Raw genomic sequence first — 24,950 nt, 5'->3', positions numbered from 1 at the left:
TCTCTCTAATAGTTCCTAAATTAAAAGTATCAAACTAATTCTCCCTGATGTTGCTATTTCATATTCTTCAAATATGTTAACTTTTTATATTCTTCAAATTTTTCAAATTCTAATTTTTTCTATTACTCGAATCATTTCACCTGTTAAAAGCCACATTTGTTCTTGGAAACTTCTGTTCTTTAGAAACTTTAATATAAATAGAAATGAAAATAAATATAAATGAAATAAAATTCAATGTATACACTAAACATTAAGCTGGGAATAAAATGGTATTGTGATATGCTAGTTCCAGGAAATTTCAGATAGTGTTTGATAATCCTAAATTAAAGCACTTGCCCATAAATTTCAGTGGTTCTGAATCAGCTGGGAATAAGGAGGCATATTTAAAAATTACATTTTTTCAGCTTTGTTTTCTTTGCATGTCCAAATTACAGTGGTAACATTTATTTTTTCAAAGAGATTGTAAATTTTTCTTACTTAGAAGAAAAGAAATATCAAGTTTAAAAAATCTAGAGTTAAGAATAAGGAAATGGGTCAAATGAGACACTGACAAATGAGAAAGTCCTAAGATATAAAGATATTCAAAACTAGTAAACAACTCAAATGTTTCTTTGAAACTTCATTATCTTATCTACACTATCTACTACAGAGGTTCCTTTAAATAGGGGCCATTTGAGTAAGTTAGTCAAATAATTTTGTAACCCATGTATATAAAAGGATAATATACATTTTTATCAGATAGCAGAAGCTGGCTCTCCAGAGGAAAAAATATCACCGATTAAAAACTAATGTTGAATACAGGTTATTTTATGCAATTGCTACCAGGTGAATAAGACCATATTTTATTTTACTTTTCCTTTGAAATAATGATGTTCACTTTAGCTTTCGTAACATACTACTTTAACAAAAAAAGTTAATTTTGCCTCTAAACCCAAGGAAAGCTAGGCATAAAATTTGTTCAAAGGGAGACTAGCAACTTTTGCTTCTTCAGAGAATAAAAACCTCAGCAGAGTGATTATCCAGGTTTTGGTTTCTAGATTTTGCTAACGGAGCACCTCCCTGAAGCTGCTTTTCCATTGCAGAATACTGTTAGATTGTAAGAACAGGCTACATGGCATTTCCAAATGGCATTTGTGAGCCGGGCAAACTTTTGAGTTAAACAGAAGCAACTGGCATTTTAAAAGTCACTAGTCTGGAAACATTTAAATCAGGAAAGGAGTTGATTAAAATTAAACTATTTCACAATCATTGTCTTATAGGAGACTGAGTTAAGATTATTAACTTACGACTTCTTTTTAAGTAAGCACAGTAAAGGTGCAGAACCACTAAGGATACAGAAATAGTGTATATCCTCCAAGAATGGGTGTAAAGAAGGAATGGAATTATGAGCAAAACAAAACAAAATACCAAAACTGATAAGCAAAAAGTCCTCAATCAAAAAGGCAAGGCAAGGAGGAGGGGCGCAGAAAGAGAAAAACAGAAAGTAGTAATAAGAAAATGGTAGTAACACACCCCTATCATAATGAATACAAATGAACCAAACTCTTTAAAAACACACAGAGTAATGTGGTATTTTAAAATGACAAAAAAACAAAAGCGGTAAAAATAAATGCTACTGAAACATCGTAAGCTTGCTCTGCATAATAAAATAGCCTCAAGGTATAGTAATACAGCAAAGATTATACAGCAATATATAAATAAAAAGTAATACAGCAAACACATTTCTACATATCTTGTTTTGTTTTTGATAACCAGAGGGAAAAAATGAAGATACAGAATATCTGAACCACACAATAAATGAACATGATTTAATGGAAACATAGAGAAGCCTATATGTAACAATCAGAGAAGAGGTATTTTTCTCAAGCATACTGGACATATGTATAAAATCTAACAATACATTAGGTCCAAAAGCAATTCTCAACACATTTTTTAAAAACTTAGGATGAGGGGCCACAGAATCAGTACTTAGAGGTAAATGTACAGCTTTATTGCTTGTATTACAGAAGAAAAGCTAAAAATTAAGAATCCAATCTAAAAAACTACAAAAAGAACAGCAAAATTAGCTCAAGTAAATAGAAAAGGTAACAAAGGTAACAGTATAAACCAGCGAAACACAACACAAATACAAAATAGTGTCAATAAAGACTGAAAGTTTTTTTACAATTTTTGGGTCAAGACTAATAAAACATACAAACCTTGTGACAAGACTGAGAGAAGACAGAAACAACAGACATGAAAAAAACAAATGCTCTAATTCCTGGAAAAATTTAACCTACTAAAAGGAACAGACTACGTGAATATTGGTTATACAATATAGAGATGGACTGGTAGTTAATTTCCACCTTTCCCCCTCATCTTATCCCAAATACAAAACCACCAGGTACAAATAGTTTTTACAGGAGACTTCTATGAAATTTCAAGTGAGACCATTCCACTCTTAAAACTCTTCTGAGAAACAAAAATAAAAAATAAAAAAATACATATATTTTTTCTCTGAGGCCAGTATTAAAAACAGGCTAATTAGGTGTAAGAAAAAAAGAAGCCAATCTTAAATCATGAACATACATGTAAGATTCTTAGTAACAAATCACATCCAAGAGTGTTCATATTGAAAAAGGATAATATATATTACCAAATTGGAAATGCAAAGTTAGCCTGGCATTAGAAAAATACACACATTCAATTCATCATATTAACAGATTAAAGCAAAACCATATGATTATTACTTTAGTAGATAAAGTATTCATTACAACTTAATGCCCAATGAAGATTTTACATAAGGCCACCACCACCACCAAAGAGAACCAAAGTGCTTTCATGGAAAAATAGAGGAGCTGAGTGCGGTGGCTCATGCCTGTAATTCCAGCACTTTGGGAGGCCCAGGCAGGTAGATCATGAGGTCAAGGGACCAATACCAACCTGGCCAAGATGATGAAACCCGGTCTCTACTAAAAATACAAAAATGAGCCAGGCATGGTGGTGGGCGCCTGTAGTCCCGGCTACTCGGGAGTCTGAGGCAGGGGAATCACTTGAACCCTGGAGGTGGAGGTTGCAGTGAGCCGAGATTGAGCTACTGCACTCCAACCTGGCGACAGAGCAAGACTCTGTCTCAAAAAAAAAAAAAAGTGACTGAATTAATTGATAAAAAGTACCTCTTCAAACACCCTCACCAAACATCAATATTAAAGATGACAAGTTTATACCGCTCCATTTAAAATATGAAACAAGAAAGCCAACCAAAAAAATAAGTGGGCCACCAAAAAAAAAAAAAAAAAAAAAAAAAAAAAAAAAAAAAAAAAAAAAAAGTAGACTGTCTACATATAAAAATCAAAGAATGTATAAGCAAATTATTAGAATTAAAAAGCATTTATACAAGGTTGCTAGATATGACAAAAATTAATTTAAAAACTTGTTTTTAGATAAAATCTACAATAGCATCAAAAATATTAAATACCTAGAAATAAATCTAGCAAAAGATGTACAATATTTGTATACAGAAAATTACAAAGCAAAATCAGAATTAAAGAAATCCTAAATAAATGAGGGTGATATGGTATGTTCATGGAAAAGGAAATTCATCATTTTTAAGAATTCCACTTCTAATTTCTCAAATTCAATAAAATTCTAATGAAAACCACAAGAATACTTTTCCAAGGAATTTGATAAGCTGATTCTCATTTTATATGAATGAGTCAGGCAGCTCCTAATGAAAATACAGAAACTTGTCCTACTGGATATCAAGACTCTTTAGAATTATAGTAATTAAAACTATATCATATATTATTTGTACAGAGATAGACAACTTGATGAATAGAACAGAAGAGCCCAACACAGAACCAGGCAAAAAGAATCATGAAATGACAGATGGCACTCTAGCCACTGGACCATTCGATAAAGTTACTAAAACAAATAGTTATCCATATGGAGAAAAATGAGACTGGACTACCACCTTACCCTTTTCAAAGAATCAATTCCAAATAAATTTGAAACACGAAGGGTAAGCCTTTGAAAAAAAAAAATATAAAGATATTATCCTCGAGACCTTGGGACAAAGAATAATTTCTTCACCGTGATACAAAAAGTGCTAATCATATAAGAGACTGATAAATTTAACTACCATTTAAATTCAGTTTTCACTAATATACCACAGAAGAGCCAAGTCATTAACAGAGAGAAGATTTTGCAACATATAAACAAAAGGCATCTGTATCCACAATACATAAGAACTCCTAATAAAACAAAATTGGGGGCGGGGGGACAAATAACAAAAACAGGCAGTTCACAGAAATGGGAATGAAGACAAACATTAAAAAAAAAGTTCAACCTCACTATTAGGAAAATGCTAATTAAAACCATGATGAAATACTAGTTGTATACTCATAGATTAGGAACAATCAAGAAGTCTGAAGATTGTCAGAGTTGATAAACCTGTAGTGCAAAGAGAACTACTGCACTTTGCTGGCAGAAATGTCTACCAGTGTATCACCAATTTGGCATTATCTTGCATGGCTGAATATGCACATACTCTGTGAGACTCATCTATTCCACTCTTAGATATACAATGAAAGAATTTACTCACATATACTAGAACACATGTTCAGTAATCTTCACAGTACAATTGTTCATAATGACAAAAAACAAAATAAACATGGAACACCCAATACACCCTACTACAATGAATCCGAGTATATCCACATAATAAAATCGTATACAGCAATGAAATTTAACTATAGCTACATGCCAAGACTCAAATAAATCTTGGAACATTTAAGAGAAAAAAGTATAATTACATTATAATATAATTTTAATATAATAAAATTACATTAATATGTAATTACATTATGTCATGTATAATGTTCAAAATTAAATATATACTATTTAGTAATACATTCAGAAACCATTATTTTAATAAGAAGTAAAGAAATGAATGAAAAATCTTAAAATAATGATCACATCTGGGTGAAGGGAAAAAGAGTGACTGAATAGGGACAGACAACATACAGAGATTCAATGAAACCATCTAGTTTTCAAGCTAGGTGAGAAATCATCAGTATTGTGTTACTGTTATGCTTCAAAAAATGTTACATGTATTCTTTTCTACACATTATGCAGTACATGATTGATGATAAGGATATACTTTTTCTGTACAATCAAATGACTAGGAAAGTAGAGTTATGGCAATGTTAGAGTGACAGCAAATAAAGCTTAGCTGGACTATATTCAGTTTCAATACCTGATTTTAAAAATGACACTAGGAGAGAATTTGGGCTTTTCTGTTACTCTCAAAGATCTTTAAAAGATACAACATGTTGCAGCACTCTTGCTTCTCACAATTACATACTGTTTTATTAAGGACCTTCAAATTAAAAAAAAAAAGAAAAACACAAAATTTTTAGTCTCCACAATGAAAAAAACTACCCATAAATAATTATATTAAGTTAAATCTCAAGAATTAAATAACTTTACAGCTAAGAATTATATTCCTGGGATCTTTTTATTTAATGGGTCAAATAGTTCCTATTTCAAATTTATTTAGCATTTTTAATTATGGTTAACTATGTCTCTCATTTAAAACAAGAGGTTTGGATGACCATGATGAAGCTACCAAGTCTCTTATACAGAAAAGCAAAAAGTAGGATATTGTAACTATAACACTTTCCCACACTTGTTGCAGTCCATCTTTTAGTCAAAAATCTAATTTATGCACATACGCATACGCACACACATAAATATACACACATATACATGTTACAAATCCGAAATTCACGTAAGTTATAAAACAGAGACTCTCTATTTAAACGGCTGTACACCACATTTAAACACAGGTACAGATAATCTAAGAAACTGAGTAAATTTTTAATAAAGATTATTAAGAACATTCCTAATAGTAGGGTAAGTTAGAATAAAGTTAAGATACTTTGTGCAATTCTCTGCACAAATATTTTTTACTAATTTTTTACTAATAATTGCCTTCATGAAGAGACATTTCTAGCTGAATAGTAAAATCTACATAACAAAATTTTAAATGCAAATTGCCTGAGTAACTGGTTATCAATCAATCTTTATAATAACCACAGAAATTACACAAAATATTATATGATCAATAATAAAAGTTGGACATGAATATCAATCATTAATACAAGTTTACTGATGATATATGTTCAGTAGATCTAATATTGCCATTGGCATGTGTAAAATTAAGTATAAGTATAACCATATTGACTGACACAAAAGTTGTATTTAGGCAGTCCAGTTGAGGTAATGAAATCTACCTGAAGTAATGGTGGAACAAATCTCATACACGAAAGGGCCAGAGTCAAATATTTAAACTAACGGCATTAGTGAAACTTTAATCTCCAGCTAATCCCCATTATATATGGTTTTCGCTCCTCTCTCACTTTGTTTCCTCAGTCTTTGGAAAGCATGTATCAACGATTTAAATAAAAAAAAATAGTTGAAAGATCTAAGAACCAGCTGACAGAAAATACAATACACAGAGGTGTCTCTGCTCTACCTTCAGACAAACAAGATAGAGAAACCAGCAGGAATCAAAATGGTCTATGAGAGACTGCAGTTATTTTTTAAGGGAATGGAACTGAAAGAGTTACCCAGACTTCATTCATTATCTTCTGAAATTGAAACAAAAAATCAGATTACAAGAAAATGCCATGACAATCTACAGAATATGTAATCTATAGTTGCTATACTAAACAATCTGTATTTCTATTTCTATGAGAATATCTAAAGTATTAGCTTTAATCACTCTTTTCAAAATTTAACTCAATCTTCCAAAGGGTTTCAGTGTTGTTTCAGCTTTTCCTGCTGTTTTAATTAAAACTATTTAAGTATTCATTATCCCAACACAGTAGTTTCTACAGCAAAAGCTTCCCCAGATATAGTCATTGTATTAAGCGCTCTGCTGACCCTGTCAATGAGATCAAATTGCTTCTTGGTATTATTCAAAATTTACCATATTTTTTGAATGACATTAAGAAAATATTTTTACACTTTTTAAACAAAATGTGATTACATGTTTATGTGTAAATTTCCATAAATCCACTGCCTGCTCTTCAGAAAATTGCTTCCATATAAAATAGAACTATCTTAGAGAGTTTTAAAACCAAAAAAGAAAGAGCTGTACATTGACAGTAGAATTGTTCTTATAGAAGACTTGGTATTAACTCAGATTTCTCTTTTTTCTCTTTGAAGACTAACAAATGGTCACTAAAATGTTTCTTCACAGATAATATATGTAGATGTGACTGTAGAAGATTAACAGCCAACGATATGATTCAAATACAAAATTAATAATGGTCTTATATTTCCCTCATTTCTGAGACAAGTCCAGTAACACAGGACAATGGTCATTTAAATGTAGAAAAAAATTAACGTGGTATTTAACAACTATTAACAACTTAGACAACTCTTCTAAAAGAATACCCTTAAATACCATATATCCCAGGCAAATATACCTGTTTACACAATAAATATGAAAAGGAAGTATCAAAATTCTCTTACCTAACAAAGCTAAATGCATTTTAACATGAACTGTCAAGGAAAAAAATTGGTAATATCTTCAATGACAAAATCAAGGTTATGACACTGTGAAAATTGCATTTATTTGCATAGTGGTAATAAAAATAAAAGCATTTCTAGAAAGCCAGACACCCCACTGTCTTACATGTTACGAGCAAGGTTTCTGTGGTCTATTTAAGACAGTAGGCTAGTGGATATGATTAGGAATTCAAGCATAATTGTGCAAAGTAGTCTGGTTTCTGGACAAATGCCAAGACCCACGCTAATTCTAAACTGTACTTCAAACCACTCGTGCCCCTAGAAATTATTTGGTATTTTTTCTTCTTGAGAATACTTCCAACTTTCGTCCCAGAACGTATCTCCATATGAGTAACTAAAGCCACATGAAAGGCTTACAGTGAATTCTAAAAACCTTTATTAACAACTTTTTAAATTGTCTGTCCTGTCAGAGATCCTTTATAACTATTCTACTTTTATCAATAGAGCTGATGTGAAGCAATATGACAATACACCAGAAAATTCTACCTCTGAAATTGCTACATCTGAATTACTACAGTTCAAGCAATACTACCTAAGTTAAAAAAAAAAAAAAAATCCTTATTTCATTTCTGTGATGCTGGAGATCACAAATTTGGTTTTCATAGTGTAGTTTTTCATTTATAGAGTGGTTACATCAATACCTTTATAAAAATAGATTACTCAAGGATAGCATCTAGATGATGAGCATATAGGTAGTCACTAAAATTTTCAGTTTTATTGTATGTTTACACATTTTCATGATAAAATGTTAGAGAAAAATAGATTACTGTAACACTGATTCATATCTACACAGCACATCACCATTACATCTTTATAATCATATATATTAAAAGTCAAGTTTGAAAACACATTTAAAAAACATTCAAAGTCTAATGTATAGTTCTGTTACAATTTTAATTTATTGGAGCAATACCTAATCTGGTTATTGCTTGTTTACTCCATGATGACTGGAACTCAGTTTCCAAAATACTTGACTGAATTTTCCTTCCTTTTTGAAAATGTTTCTAGATTATATTTTTTGCAAAAGGTGAGTGGATAATAGGATGGTAGAATGCTAGGATGAAGTCTTACTTTTTTGTAATCTGTCTGGCTTTAACATAATTCATAGCTCACTTTAAGAGTTAATCTTACATGAAGTGTCAATCATTTTCTGAGAAGAGTCAGTCAAGAGGCTAATCTTGGAACATGACAAATGAAGATATTAATGAACTTTTTAACAAATCCTTTGGGGACTCAAAGCTAAAGTCTTAAAATGAACTTTTGGCTCATTCATAATGAAGGACTGAACATACATGTTTACCTGACCTACGACGACAGTATCAATAGGAAAAAAATGACTAACCATATTAATAACAAACATGAGTGCTAGGAGAGGTTACAAATGCAAGAAATATAAAACACAGGTATTCCCATTGCTTTATCACTCGTGACAGTAAGGAGTGGGGAAAAATAGTCTACTTAAATTAAGGATAATAATAATAGTAGTAATGATTACAGCTAACATTTATCGAGCAGCAACTTATGTGGTGGGCACTGGTTGATCCACTTTCCATGTATCAATTCATTTAACGCTCACACCAATATTATGAGGCAGACATTTTATCATCATCATTTAAAAGAAATCAACACACAAAGAATTTAAGTAATGAACCTAAAGCCATACATCCAGTAAGTGATGGTACCAGGATAGAGTCCACGCTCTCAACCCCTTTGCTATGTTGGATGCCCCCAATTTTTATGCCCAGAAATATTTCAAGGTTGTCAGAGTAGAGTTACTTAAACAGCACAGCTACTGTTGTATCAAGCAGCTGTGTTAAAGAAGGTAAGGGATGCCTCACACTGGCCAAATTCCTCCATCTTCTTGTGCCACAAAGCAATTCATGATTCCTTTAAGTAGCAGACTCCTTATCATCAAATGAAAGTTGAAAGCATTAAGTATTTGCACAAATATCATTGATAACAAAGTTTTTGTGGCAATATATATTGAGAAATTAGAAGACAAAAAGATGTTCTATTTACTATGAAAGATTAAGAAATTCAAGATAAAAGTAACTAAATCAAATTTTAACAACTGAAATACGAACTTAATCCAATTCATTTTCTCACTATTCAGCATACACTTAATTCTCATTATTTGGGGATTTTGTGTCTGTGAATTCATCTACTCCCTAAAATACAGAGATGGTTCCTGATGTTTCTACTTAATGTTTTTTAGATGTTACGATGGGTTTATTGGGGTATAGCCCCACTGCAAGTCAAGGAACTCCTCACAACTTACTCATGATGGGGTTATGGTTTCTACTGAATGCATGTGATTTCTACTAAATGTATATTGCTTTCCCACCATCATAAAAAACATTCAGTGAAACCACTGTTGGTCTGGGACTATCTGGTTTATTACCAGCATTAAATGTATTTTTGACTTCCAGTAGGGCTTATCAGGACATAGCCCCATTGTAAGTTGAAGGACATCTGGTATTTGCAAACCAAAAATCAATATTAGGAGCTTTTGTAGTCATTTGCAGACAATACGCAGAGTGGAGAAAAATTTGAGTCCAGCTGAGGTTGAACAAGGCAGCACTCTGCCTTCTGTTCCAGCTCTCATTCTGTAAACCTGTGTGTATGTGTGTTTTTGGAGCCTACTTGGTACCATGCTTTTTGCATTATTGTGCTTTTTGTTAGTAATTTCGTTGTTTGAAGTGGTGCCCAACATAATGCTGAAGTGTTATCTAGTGTTTCTAAGTGCAAGAAGGCTGTGACACGCTTTACTGAGAAAATACATGTTAGATAAGCTTCCTTTAAGCTTATAGTTGCTGTTGGCCATGAGTTAAATGTTAATGAATCAACAATATACATTTAAAAGATGTTTTTCAACAGAAACATAAAATGGTTATGTATTAATTTTTAACAAAAATGTTCTAACTAGAAGATCAAAAAAGATAATCCTTTATCTCCCCTAGGAGTAATGGTTCAGTATTCACTAATTCAGTGTTTGACAACTTTATGGAACATAACACCACTGAGAATAATGAGAATCAACTGTGTTTATTTTTCTGTTTGATATATCTTCCTGAATTAGACACAGCTAGCAACAATACTAATCTTATTTTCAAGAGTCTAATGAAAAGATTAAATTTCCTATAAAATAACTATTAACATTCATAAAAAATGGTAGTCTGACTCCTAAACTTACAGTATGTTTGCCATAACAGTATTAATCATAGGACATCAAAGTTTAACGTTCCATTTACGTTTCAATATTACTGTTAATGCTATCTTATTACATCTGTACTGCATTTTACGATTTCCAAAATGTTACATACATTATTATTTTACCTTCACAAAAGCTGTAAGGCAGAGCAGTTTTTAACCTTAACAGTAAAAAACTGACCAAAAGGGAAAAATTTGTGGTTTCACATATAAGGAAGACTAAGGTCAAGGATTCTGGGGACTTTTACTCTAAACTTTTAGATGCATTTAAAAATCACTTAAGAAAGCAAAACCCAGAAATATTTTCCAACCTACATATCATCCTTGAAAAAGGTAAAATAAAAACAAACAGAAAGCTAGTCTGCAAAAGTATTAAGAAATTCACTGGTCAAAAACTGCTAAATTACTTTATATGGTTCCATGACCACAGACACTAATAGATATAGTATATTTAAAAGAAAAGTGGGAGGGGAGGGGAGAGGGAGGGAAGGGAGGAAGGAGACAGGAGTACATTTAAAATAAAAGTTGTAAAGAAAGAAAAAAAAAAGAAAAGGGGAGAGAGAGGAGAGGGAGGGGAAGAGAGAGAAAGAAAGAAAGACAGACAGAGAGAGAGAGGAAGGGAGAGAGAGAGGAAGGGGGGGGGGGGGGGGAGGGAGGGAGGGAGGAAGGAAGGAGAAAAGAAAAGAAAAGAGAAGAAAAAAGAAAAGAGAAAAAAGAAAAAAGAAGAGAAAAGGAGAAACATCGTAATGGGGAAGTTATATGGACAATCAATTTGTAAAGCTCGCATAAAGACAGAAAAATGTAACTTAAATGAATACATGCCTTCACAAGGGAAAACAATAGTCCATTAGGATTAGTATCTTATTTGTCAGCAAAAATATCACAATCCTGACTAATCTCATGTTTTGTAGTCACAACTACGTTAATACATGTGAAAGTCCACAAAGACTGGTATATTGCTGTAGCAATTATCCTATTTCTGTAAACCACCTTTCCCTTAAATAATTACTACTTTTCACATATAATAGTGTACGATATCATTGACAAAGTGTGTAATAACCCTTTCATTAGTTTCAAATGCATACACAAATATTGAAACATGTCCAACTAAAATATTACAAAACAGGAAGGATAAAAATTCCCCTTTTCTATCCCCTACCATTTCCTAACTCTAAAAACTTAATAAATAATTTAATCCATCCAGTCATCTACAACCATATCACTAGATTTACCCGTGTCAGGGAAATCCAGAAATAGTGAGGTGAATTTAAAGTTGTCTACTTCTTATGACTACTTTATTTTTTTTCTTACGCATTACATATGAAACCCATTTTAACCATTTACCTTCCTTCCCTTAGCTCTATATGAAGACTAGTTTAGGCATTCCCTCTGAATCCACACTATGGCTTTTATTTGAACTTAGACACAAGAAACAAAGAACTATTTGATAACATTTGCTCAGCAGATGGAAAAGTGGTAGTGGTATTATTGAAATGACTATGAAGTAAAAATAAAGGAAATAATTCTAGTTTTATTACATTATTATTAAAGATCAAAATCTTTTCATCAACTGTGACAGGTTGAATTGTAGGCCCCTAAAAGATAATGTTGAAGTCCTAACCCCCAGTATCTCAAAATGTGAGCATATCTGGAAACAGTCACTGCAGATATAATTAGTGAAGATGAGGTTATACTGGAGTATGGTGGCCCTTAATCCTTACGGCTTATGTCCTTACAAGACGAGAAGAGAGACAGAGATACTCAGGAAGAAGGCAGTCATATGACAATGGAGGTAGAGTGACATCAAAAACACAACCTAATGGAGGCAAGGAAGGATGCTCCCCCTACAGATTTCAGAGGGAGCGTGGCCCTGTTCACACCTTACACTGGAGAACTAGCCTCTAGATTTGTGAGATAATAAATCGATGTTCAAAGTCACCCAATTTGTAGTACTTGGGTATGGCAGCCCTAGGAAACTAATACATCAACCTTCCCACAAAAACGGATAGGAAATACAAATAGTCAAACTCATAGATGCAGAGAGCAGAACACTAGTTGTCAGGGGTTGAGGTACAGGGAAATGGGGAGATATTGGTCAAAAGGTACACAATTCTAGATATGCAAGTTGAGTAAGTTCTGGAGAGCTAATGTACAACAATGTGTCTAGAGTTAACAATATTGTATCACACACTCGAAATTTGCTGAGAAAGTAGATCTTAAATGTTCTCACCACAAAAAAAGGAAAAAAAAAAGAAAAGAAAATGGTAAGTATGTAAGGTGAAGGCTACGTTAACTAGCTTGATTATGGTGATTATTTCACAATATACATATATCAAAATATAGATACCAAAATATCAAGCTGTATACCTTAACTATATACAATACTTAAATTTGTCAATTATCTCAATAAAGCTCATATTTTTTATGTTTAAAAAAACTAACAGTAAGTGACTTTTAAAAAAAAGTCACTGGTACATTGTGTCCCCAATGAAAATAATTTTGGAGATAATTACAAATGAAGCTCCCATCTCCTAAGAGTTTTCTAGTTTCTATTATTCCTTCAAAATGCAAAATGAAAATAAAATATATGCTGTGGTTTCTCTAGTAGCAAGATGAAATAACCGCTAAGTTAAAAATGACACTGAACACTGAATTTTGAAAGTTTAAAAGTTTATATTATAGGTAGAAAAAAGATTAATGCAAAGTTAATATGCTTCCTAGTGACATTTATGGGCAGCACATTTTGAGCACTGGCTGAACATCTTCCAATGATTTAATGTCTATTAACTAAGAATTTCAGGGACCCATATTCTCATAAATTTTAGAGCTAGGCCGGGCGCGGCGGTTCATGCCTGTAATCCCAGCACTTTGGGAGGCCGAGGCAGGTGGATCCTTTGAGGTGAGGAATTCGAGACCAGCCCGGTCAACATGGTGAAGCCCCATCTCTACTAAAAATACAAAATCAGCCAGGTGTGGTGGCGCATGCCTGTAGTCCCAGCTACGAGACTGAGGCACGAGAATCGCTTGAACCTGGGAGGCAGAGGTGGGCAGTGAGTGGAGATCACACCACTGCCCTCCAGCCTGGGTAACAAGAGCAAAACTCCATCTCATTATACATATTTATTATTACACTACGGCCATTTGTTAAGATGTTACCAACTGTATGAAATCAAAGATGAAGAGTCCTAGTGGACTGGGAAAGTGTAAGGAAGAAGCCCTAACTCCTTCAATTAAAATGACTTCCTTCAAGCTCTTCAGAATCAGCTTACTAATGAAAAAACAAAACAAAACAAAACAAAAAACAGAAATTGAAACAAAATGCAGGGAGATCAGCAAATAAAAACGGCACACAGTTTTACTACTATACTCCCGAGTCCTCGGGCACAAAAGTTAATCAACAGATTAACTGCACTGAAAGGTAGATAGGTATCTGCACCCAGATAGATATACTACGCAATCCTAGGTCAAATATATATGTATACACAGATAAAAATATTATCTTCCTAGGTCAAATATATATGTATATACAGATAAAAATATTAACCACATGTGTAAACATAGGTGCTTATATGTGTGGATGTGTATTTATGTATACAGGTATATCACTAGAATGCATTCCTCCAAGGTGGACAGAATCTCTAAATATAAGTAGTGTTCTTTATATTTTATTGGCATAAATTGCTATTAGAGTATAACTGTTTTTATTACACATTCAAGATTATTCATTTTAGAAGACAGCCAGTAAAGTACCAAGAAGAGCAAAGAAAATGAAAGTCCCACAGGCATAAACAAAGCCAAAGCACAATCACTGTAGCAGTCCCATAACGTAGAGCTAGGTAAAAACTACAACGAAAACAAAATTAGGGTGATCTTCTAGGTAGAAAGAAAGAGCAAAAAGTAAAGACACTGTAAAAAGAAATACAGACAAAAGTGAGTCACACTCAGAAGACTGAGCTGGAAGATGATGGGTGACGTGAAGCTGGGATTCCTTTAACCAAAAAATCCTGTAGCAACAGGGCTCTCGTCAATCACTTCCTTTAAGAAAGCATCTTAAACCCCCTATCCTGTAGTTAGCAGATCCCCCTGTTTTAGTTCGGAGCTGAAAGACAAGGGAAGCCTAAAGCATACTAGATCTATTACTTAAACAAATTAGGAAGAAAAACAAAAACAAAAACAAACAAAAAACCTTTTATGCTGTTGTTAAATAAGCAACATGTGACACTTCTATATTAAAAAAAAAAAAAAAAAAAAAAAAAATGGATCAAGGAAGAGTCCATAGTAGGAAGGCACAGATGAATCCAGTCTAGAAAAAGCTACATTTCCCAAAAGGATGGTGTGCATATTACTGCATTTCCATGAAGTGACTTTAGACAGTACACATACATGCTGTCTTCCCTTGGAGAAAAGTTCTCAGAATTGTCACATTCACAGTCCAGTTTCAGAAGAAAAAGTGTGGGCTTAATCCAGGAGGGATCATGCTTGGTTCCCCCTCTCTCATGCTCCTAACTCAAAACTTACCATTCCAACCTCAGATGCACCCATCTCTAAGGCTTCATTTTTGAGCCCCCTTTACTGGTCCTACTCTAAACTCGTCCCACTGGGCCTGTCAGGACCTCAGCCTTCACCTGCACACATCTATTTCCAGGAGTCCTGATCACTGTATCCCACTTTAATGTAAACTTCCAGCCCCTGTGATTCCTCCACATTTCCCAATCCCTATGTCCTTCCTTCAGACTTTAACCTTCTCCTCACTTCCAGGGAATGTACTATCCTCAGTCTCAGGCCCTTCTATAACCCAGGTTCCATTCCTGGCCCAATTCTGTCTCCACCTCCAGTTTTCTCTTTTAAATCAAATCCAGGTGCTTCTCACTCTCCCTACTCTGTCTGTGATATAAGGTTCTTAATTAGATGGGATCAAATTACCAGTTTCAAGCACAATTCTTTGAACAATTATGGCATTTCCAGGCTTTGGTTTCTAACTCAAAGAGATTCCCTCTCTCTGGGCCCTTGGTCCTTCCTACCTTTCATATATATCCACTCTGCTGCCCCTCAGAGGAAAAAGAAAGAGTTCCTTACCTTTTCAGACTTTCATACCAATTTTTTGTTAAGTTTTGTTCTTATTTATCAAGCAGTTTCCTTCTGAAATATATTTAAGTAAAATATACGAATACACATTTAAAGAAAAATATGGAGTAAATCATAGTAGTCGTGACACTGATAGGGCAACAGTTGTTAAAGTTGTACAAAAGTAAGGTGTGGGAGACACTGTTGCTGTGCAACAAGCATCAGTTTGGGGGTCAATAAGCTTGAGCTGGAATTCTACCTTCATTACTTACAAGCCGGGTAACTGTCAAGTTATCTAGGCTAAACCGTAAAATGAGTCTGACATAGGCAGTCTTATAGGGTGTTACATGTTAAATAAGAAATATTAAGAAAATGACATGACCTGCCACATAGTTGGTGCCCAATAAATTTGAGTTTTTTTTATAGCTCTGACTCCAACCCTGTCATTTTATTAATAGAGACAAAAAGGTATTAGCCAAGCATGGTAGCTCATGCCTGTAATCCCAACACTTTGGGAGGCCAAGGAAGGAGGATCGCTTGAGCCCAGGAGATCAAGACCAGCCTGCACAACACAGTGAGATTCTGTCTCTACTAAAAATTAAAAAAAAAAAAAAAAAAAAATTTAAAACCCAAAAAGGTATAAAGAAGGTAAAGGTTAGTGTCTTGCCCAGACTCACAAAGTGAAATCAGTGGCAGATTTAGAGTTAAAACTCAGTTATCTGAAACCGGGCCCACTACATTGTTCACTAGCATTTATTTCAAGTTCTGCCATATGAATGCCAGAAGTAGCATGTGGTTATCTTTCTAAAATTTCCTATAACTTTATAAAGCTAGTTGAATTGAACAAATTTTAATCTTCATTGCTAATTACTCTGGTCTCATTCTCATTGCTCTAACATGCTCCATGCTATTATGTAACAGAAACAACACTTGCTGGTAAGAAGAGTACCCAATTTCTAGTTTGGGCACTTGCAGTATAGTTAGCTGTAAATTATTGAACTAGTGACTTAAGTTTTGTGGGTATTATCTCTAGTATATGGAACAAGTACCATGTGATCGTTTTAGTGATTATACTCCAGTCCAGGCTTCTGTGCATTCTTTTAAGATTTTCTGTTATCATTTGGCTTTGACGGAATTTGTGGTATTTATTTTTTAAATGTCAATTATTTCCTAGGGACTTCCTAAAACCAATTAACTTGCTTTTATTCCATTCTTATCTGTTATTATAAAAACTTTAAAGTAAAAAATAGTGTTACCTTTATCATATAATGAAAACTGTTCATTTTCCAAGAATTCTGACATTGTCTTTTAATACTGCATTTCCCCCAGATTATACTTTATCATTTATTTCACCACTTAGTCTTTTTAATAAGTAAAATCTTTTTGTTTTTGTTAGTCTTTACTGCAAAAATCATTAAGTACTATCATCTATCCCTACTTTGTCTCAATAAACACTGTAGTTACTAACAAAATGTTCTAGATGTATTGAAATTAAAAAAAAAGTCACCAATTTAGTTCACAAAGAACACATATAAGCTACGTGATAAAGCCCTCATTTTAAAATGTCCTTATGTGACTATATGTAGGCTTAATACATTGGGCCATAAATGCTGTTTCAATTTTTAAATATGTTTTTGCATGTCTTGAATTTTATACTAAATTCACATGTACAGGATTTTACCCTTTTTGCTCTCTCCCCGATCCTTACCATAAGCATATAAAGGTGTTGAACTCCTTCCATCTTAAAAGGGAAAAAAATACTAAGAAAAAAGCAACTTTTTACTTTGTTTTTCTTTGCAGCTATTGACCTCAGTCTCTAATGCCTCTTTGACCAACATCTTAAGGGCTGCCTCATCAGGCATCACCATTCTCTTCCTTCCCACTCACTTTTCACACCATTCTAAATCGACTTCACTTCCACTTCAATAATACAGTGGGAAATTATAGTTAATAACTTACTGTATATTTCAAAGTAGCTAGAAGACAAGATCTGTAATGTTACCAACATAAATGTTTGAGGAGACAGATATCCCAACTATCCCCATTTGATGATTACACATCATATAAAGGTATCAAACATTACACGTACCCCAAAAATATGTACAGCTGTATCAATAAACATTTTAAAAATAATAAAACAACTCTGCTGAAGTCACCTCCAAGAGACAAAAATTAATAAAGATTATCCAGTCTTCAACTTACCTGGCACACCTATCAAACACTTTCTACCTCAGGTTTGCATGACACACAACCTCTTTGTTTTCTTCCAATTTCTCAGGTCAGTTCTTCTCAGCCTTGCTTGCTCGTGTAGCCTTCTCTAATCAATCATTAAAAGTTGACATTTCTCAAAGCTATTTTCCCCTATTTTCATCCTCTCAGTCTACACTCACCTAAGTGAACTTTATTCATATATACTGCCATCTATACAACTACAATTCTCAAATAATTTCCAACCCAGGCTGCTTCTGTGAGTTGTATCAGAATGTATGTAGCCAACTAGCAACATTCCATTTCCACTGAATATCCCTCAAGTAACTCAAACTCACTTTGCTCAGAAATGAATTTAAAATGTTCCCCCACCCACCACAACCACAACCACTGAAAACAAAAACTAAAACTTACATCTTCACACCCTCCAGGATTTCGTATCTCTGAATATGGCACTGCATTCATTTAATACTCATGTCAGAAACATGGGGATCATCCCTGACATACCCATCTCCTTCACCATCCACATCTTTTCAGTCAATAGATGCTATCCACCCTTCGGCACATCTTTTGTATTATCTACTTCTTACTACCTCCACTTCCACTACCATCAAATCCTTCCTAGACTACTAGAAGCATGTTACTGATCTCCCAGCATCTGCTCTTGCTCTCCCTTCTGTGGCAAAATGTATTTTCCAAAAATGACCACATCAATACTATTGGTCCAAATGCTCTTCCAGAACCTGGCCATTCCCCATTAAGAAGCATGGTCTATTTCTGCTCCCTTTGAATTTGGGTGGAACTTTCTGATTACCTCCACCAAAAGCAGCAGAAGTGATGCTGTATGAATTCCAGGCTAGGTCAAAAAAAAGTGATGAGGATTTCATCTGCTGCACACACATACACACACATGAGCTCCCTCTCTTCTTCCCACTTCCCCTGCTTCAGAATATTTGCTCTTGAAATCCAGCCATCAGATTTATAGAAGTCCAGGTTACATGGAAATGTCATCCCTCCCTCCCTCAGGTCACTTACTCTAGAGGAAGTTAACTGCCCTTTTATGAGAACACTTAAGCAGCCTACGGGTAGGCCAACAAGTCAAGAAACTAAGACGACTGCCAACAGCCAGTGAGGCACTGAGACCTTCTGTCAACAGCTTTTTATGTGAGTGAGCCACCTGAAAATAGATCTTCCAATCTCATCAAGTCTTCAGACAGCTACAGCCTGCTGATACCTTAACCGCAATTTCATGGAAGACCCTGAACCAGAATCACCCAGCTAGCAGCTACTCCTCTCCCAAACTCTTGTCTTACAGAAAGTATGAGATAATAATGTTTTCATTTAAAGCCACTAAATTGTGGAGTAATTTGTTAAGTAGCAACGTATAACACAACTCCTATGGTTCACTATCATAAACACTCAGTATTTTTCCTTTGTTGCGCTTAATATATTTGCAATTTTAAAAAAAGTAACGTAGCCAGCCAAGGTGGTGCATGACTGTAGTCCCATCTACTCGGGAAGCTGAGGTGGGAGGATTGCTTGAGTCCAGGAATTCAAGGCCAGCCTGGGCAACATAATTAGACTCCCATGTAAAAAATAAAAATTAATATGCATGTCTTCCTAATCCCTTGTTAGGAAGGAGTATATGGGAATGGACAAGGCCTGACTTTGTCCACTGGTATATTCTAAATACCAAGCAATGTCTAACACATAGTAGGGGCTCCATGTATATTCAATATGAGAAATACCAATACTTAGTATCTCTAAATTCATGCCTATACATGTGTTAGATAATAAAACTTTAATGTGTGATGCCACCAAATGGTTTAACAACGTAATTCAGAACCTAGATTGTAATTACAACTAAATATCTATATAACAACAACTAGGGATATGGGATATATGCATATTTTGAACTATTAGTTTACAAAAAATATACTGCACTCATTTTACTCAGTCAGATACTACAAACCAGCTTCACAGACAACAAAGAGATTACTTTGTGGGCATTATGTTAAACCTCTTGTGTGCTTATGTGACAATGTGTGGCTGTCAAATAAATGACTTAAAATCAATTACACTCACAAACCGGAATCCAGGAGTGACCTCATGTATGTGTGTGTGTGTGTGTGTACACCCACCTACCCACACACATCCCTTGATATTTTTTAATTTAAAGAGCTATTAAAGTACCTAAAATACAAAGCAAACTATCTAGAAAATAATGTAAACAAGACAGCACTGATTCGAATGACAACTGTAACTGATCAATACCCCGTCAACTGCATAAGACAAACTATTTGCGTGTTATATTTGCAAATTTACAGTATATACTAGTACATGTACATTTTGTTATACATGTAGATTTACTGAAGCTAATCAGTGTTACTAATCTAGTAAGTGTTGGCACAAGAAAGGAACATGCATACTATTAAAAAATGTCATCACAAGTGACAAAAATCTGGAGTTGCTGACCCATCATATTGCCCTCTCTCAAAAGAAAACATCAATTAACATGTTTCCTTCCTGCCTAATAACTGAGCCCTCTACCTTGCGGTAGAGCAAAGCGGAGCTACGCTTCCACATAAAATGATGGTTTAATTCTGAGACGCTAAAGTGACAGGAAAATATGACGCGCATTATGGAGTCCATTTTGCCTAATAACCCTCACTCAGGAAATTTTAAAACAAATAAAAATCACTATTCATAAAGTGAAATTAAATAACCGGAAAAAAAATGTTACAGTCCATCCTTATCATTTGCTCTTCCTAAAATCAGTTAAAAGGAGGACACATGGTTCATTCATTTTAAAAGCCAAAATAAAAACAATAAATAATGATATGATCCAATTTCTGTAACACTACTTGCCAGAGGACCTCAATGATTAAATTGTTACAGCTCACACAAGGCTGGCATTAAGCTGGAAGTTAAAAAATAGAAAGGCATTACCTAGCAACTAACAGTTAAAATGGCACTTCTATACCATCATTCCTGTGCAGCCAGTGCAATATTTTTCTTAAAATTTTTCTGGCTTAGTTTTGATGTAGGTGCACTGGGAAGAGTACTGGACTTGTTATATGGGTTGAATGTTTGTCCCCTCCAAAACTCAGGCTGAGATTTGACTGACACTGTGACAGTGTTAGGAAGTACAACCTCTAAGAGGTAATTGGGTTGCGGGGGCTCTACCCTAGAGTGAGTTCATTATAATAGACTGAGTTTGGCCCCCTTTTGCTCTTGTGTGCAGTATCTCTATCTCTCCCTACCTCCTTATCACCCCCATTTTCTCCCCATCTCCTATCTCTCTTGAACTTTGCCATGGGATAAGCAGCATCCTAGAAAGAAGGTCCTGCAAGTACCCTGATATTGGATTTTCTAGTCTCCAAAATAATGAGTCAAATAATTTTGTCCCTTATAAATTACTGTCTCAGGTATTCCGTTACAACAACACAAAATAGATTAAGACAGGACTGAAGCCTAGAAATCTGAATTTTTGTTCTGGCTCTAATTAAAAAAAAAAAAAAGTCAATACCTTGTGCTCAAGTCACCTAGTCTCTCTTTAATTTTATTACGTGAAGGGCTTATATTAAGTCTGTGAAAGCTCTGGCTGTTGTATGATGCGAAGTTGAAGTTGGCAAGTCTTCAGCAGGAAGTTTTAATTCAAGACACTCACTAGTAAAGAAATCAGTAGGTTCATTTTTGCAAAGAGATACTCAAAGCACATACAAAAGTCTGAGGCAGATTTGAATGTTGCCAATAAACACATCCACGCAAAATGTAAAAAAAAAGAGAATATAACAAAAACAACCAACAGGAGGTAAATATTTTCAACATTCGATAACATCAGACATCTTCTTAGCAAAGATTTTTGTACCTAAATTGATTGTATTAGTCACAGGCTGTTTTAGTTATTTTCAAGTCCCACCAGAAAACACTGTTTATACAAATGTAGAAAAAGTAAAGTATAAGATGACATTTGGAAAAATTCTGCTAGCTACTATTTTCCTTTTATATCTACCTGTGAAACTCAGATCTTCTTTCTTATATTAGAAAACACAGATTCAGGAGGATAGGCAGAATCTAGAAATATGCAAATATCCCTTTGATTTCCCTGATTTCTTCTACAGCTAAGAATATCAACAACTACTCTTCAGAGTATGAGACTGACGTGTTGCCGGCTGCAATAAGAGCACATCCTGTACACCCACTACTCTTTACCCAGCTAAAGTGACCACCTCAAAAAAAAATCCTTCCCAAAAAAAAAAATCTGTATTGAAAACACAGAATACGACTGACAAGAAATAGTATCATAGTAACATATTAACCCCGTAACGAGCTGACACACCTGAAATTAAGCCTACTGATTTATCTGAATGAAAAAGAACAATATAGAGAACCACAATTAATAATATAAAATAATAAAGCCTACTACAAATATATATTTTCCAATTATTACACCTTTATGTAAGGAGAAATAGTATGTGGTGGACTTTCATCTTACTTTGCTTCTGGTTAGTAAAACATTACTGTAATCAAGAATAGGTAAAAATTGCATGTGACCAGAATCTGTTTACACTTGCAACCACATATCTGGGTAGCATAAGACAAAGCTGAAATAGCATTTAAAATATGAAAATACAAGTATGTTTGAGAAGAATAAATGAAGAGTAAAAAAAGTATTTAAAAAATTGGAAAATCTAGCTTATCAAGAAAAATAGGCTATACATTAAAAATAGAAAAAGCATTTACAAAGTATATAGCTAAGTGCCAGTGTACTTTATTAATACCACCTTGCATTCTAGTTATCAACAAATCCATAAAATAGTACATTTTACATTTCATAAAGGAATTAGCCTTAGCTTGTACTTTACAGTATGGGAGTCAGAAGAAACTGTCACAATTATCACTTAAGAAATCAGAAAAACAAACACTAAAATAAAGAAAATCGTATGTTCACTGACCTCAAGTAGTGTTTATTTTGGTGTATACTGAAATACATTTGGCTATTTGAATGAAAAAGAACTATATAGAGAATCACAATTCATAATATAAAATAATAAAGCCTAGTACAAATATATATTTTCCAATTATTACACCATTATGGTAGGAGAAAAAGTATGTGATGGACTTTCATCTTACTTTGTTTCTGGTTAGTAAAACATTACTGTAATCAAGAATGGGTAAAAACTGCTTTTTATTTTGGTGTACACACCAAAACAAACAAAAATGGTAAGATAATTTAATAATTCAAAGTTTGTTTTATAGATAAATAGTATAAAAGGCCACTTATTTTCAGTTATTCGTTTTATACTGTGTCCAATCTCTTAGCATCAAAAATATTACAGGCTTGGGGAAAAACATCACTCTAGCATTACATTAACAATTACTAAGGAAGAAAATCTGGGACTAGATAGAACATTCTAAAGGAGAAGGACAAGTGACAAAATGTAGAAGACCTGGCTAGAAGAAATAACTACTTCCGTTACCTTTTAATGATTTTATACAAATGGTATCTGTTTATGTTGTTTTAGAATAACCATCCTTAGCGCTGCCATAATATTTAATGCCTCACGATCCAATGATGTTTCATTCAACTAAGTTTACATTCCCATGAAAAATAAAACAAATTATAGCCTAGTGTGATAAAGAAAAAAGCACATACTGCAAGACTGACGTTGTCAAAGACTGCAAGGGAGAATCATGGTCACTGTCTACAAAATTATTTCAAGCTTAGCTGTAAAGAAATTAAACCATCACTCTCAATAACTGTTTAATGTTTGCTTGTGCGATACAGACCTGACTTAAGCACACCCAGTGCTCTCTGACCTGCTTTAAGCATTCCCACTGACACTCCCTTTAGCCCAAAGCCACTAAGGAATTCCTCCATCCTCCTCTCACCACTAGAGACTCCGCCACAGCCAGGCCTAATTCCTGTCTCTGCTAGAACCTGGGGCTGCCCCTACTGCTGCCCCGAGAATGGCTTGGAACAGGGAAACCTCCCCTTACCCAATCAGGACAGCCATATATATCCAGTTGGACCTCAGCCAGAACTAGAAATGCACAAACGAAGCGTCTATGACCACTTTAAGAACAACTTACAAGACTAGTGCAGTGTGGCAGTAAAAAGCATGAACTCTGGAGCCAGACTGCCTGATTTCAAATCTTGCTTCCACCTTTCACCAACCATGTGATCCTAGGAAGAACTTCTCTCTGTACCTCAGTCTTCTCACCTCAAAATGAGGATAACATTCATAAGGCTGCTTTGAGACTTAGATTATCGCCTGCCACATAGTAATTGGTCAATAAATATTAGCAGAATTATTTGCACAGCTTCCAATCAAATCTCATGCAGAAGAAACAAAACACCATAAGCAAAATAACATATGCGTGATTGGCATACCCATATTTGTCTACACTGCAGAGATCCCATGTCACAACTGGTTATTTTATCACCAAGGCCAAAGTTCAAACTGATTAAATCTCAATACTTTTCAAGTCCTACTTTTTTAAAGCCAGATTAAAACCACAATTCAGAATACAAAGTACTGTATTTGTTTGGCTTTAGCTTCAGTGGATGCTTGCAGAATAAGGATTAACAAACTTCTCCTGTAGAAACCTTCCTTGATAAGGGTTCAAGACTTCATTAAATAAGTTAGCTACTAGCCACAAGTGGCTATTTATACATTTAAAATAATTAAAACTGAATAAAGTCAGTTTCTTATTCACACTAGCCATATTTGAAGTGCTCAATTCCCACATGTGGCAGATATCAAGCCCTTCTACCATTGTGGAAAGTTCTCCTGTCCAGCACTAGTGTAGACAGAAACCTGCAGCAGCACTTCTGGCTCTACTGGCCTCCATTCACTGTTGGGCCCCCTCGACAGCAGTGGCAG

At 34.3% G+C, this 24,950-nt stretch overlaps 1 protein-coding gene and 1 long non-coding RNA gene across 3 annotated transcripts in view; both read right to left on the bottom strand.

The window, feature by feature from the left end:
• Nucleotides 1-24,950, bottom strand: part of UBE2E3 (ubiquitin conjugating enzyme E2 E3) — an 82,695-nt gene that overhangs the window by 29,903 nt on the left and 27,842 nt on the right. The window lies entirely within an intron of this gene.
• LOC108581348 lies at nt 16,442-19,564 on the bottom strand. Its single transcript, XR_001893425.3, has 2 exons — nt 18,875-19,564; nt 16,442-18,169 (listed from the first exon to the last, which is right to left on the bottom strand). It is a non-coding gene; the product is annotated as an uncharacterized LOC108581348 (long non-coding RNA).

The sequence above is a fragment of the Papio anubis genome, chromosome 10 (assembly GCF_008728515.1).
Source record: "Papio anubis isolate 15944 chromosome 10, Panubis1.0, whole genome shotgun sequence".
Classification (NCBI taxonomy): Eukaryota; Metazoa; Chordata; class Mammalia; order Primates; family Cercopithecidae; genus Papio; species Papio anubis.
This window is presented reverse-complemented; position numbering and strand designations above follow the sequence as displayed.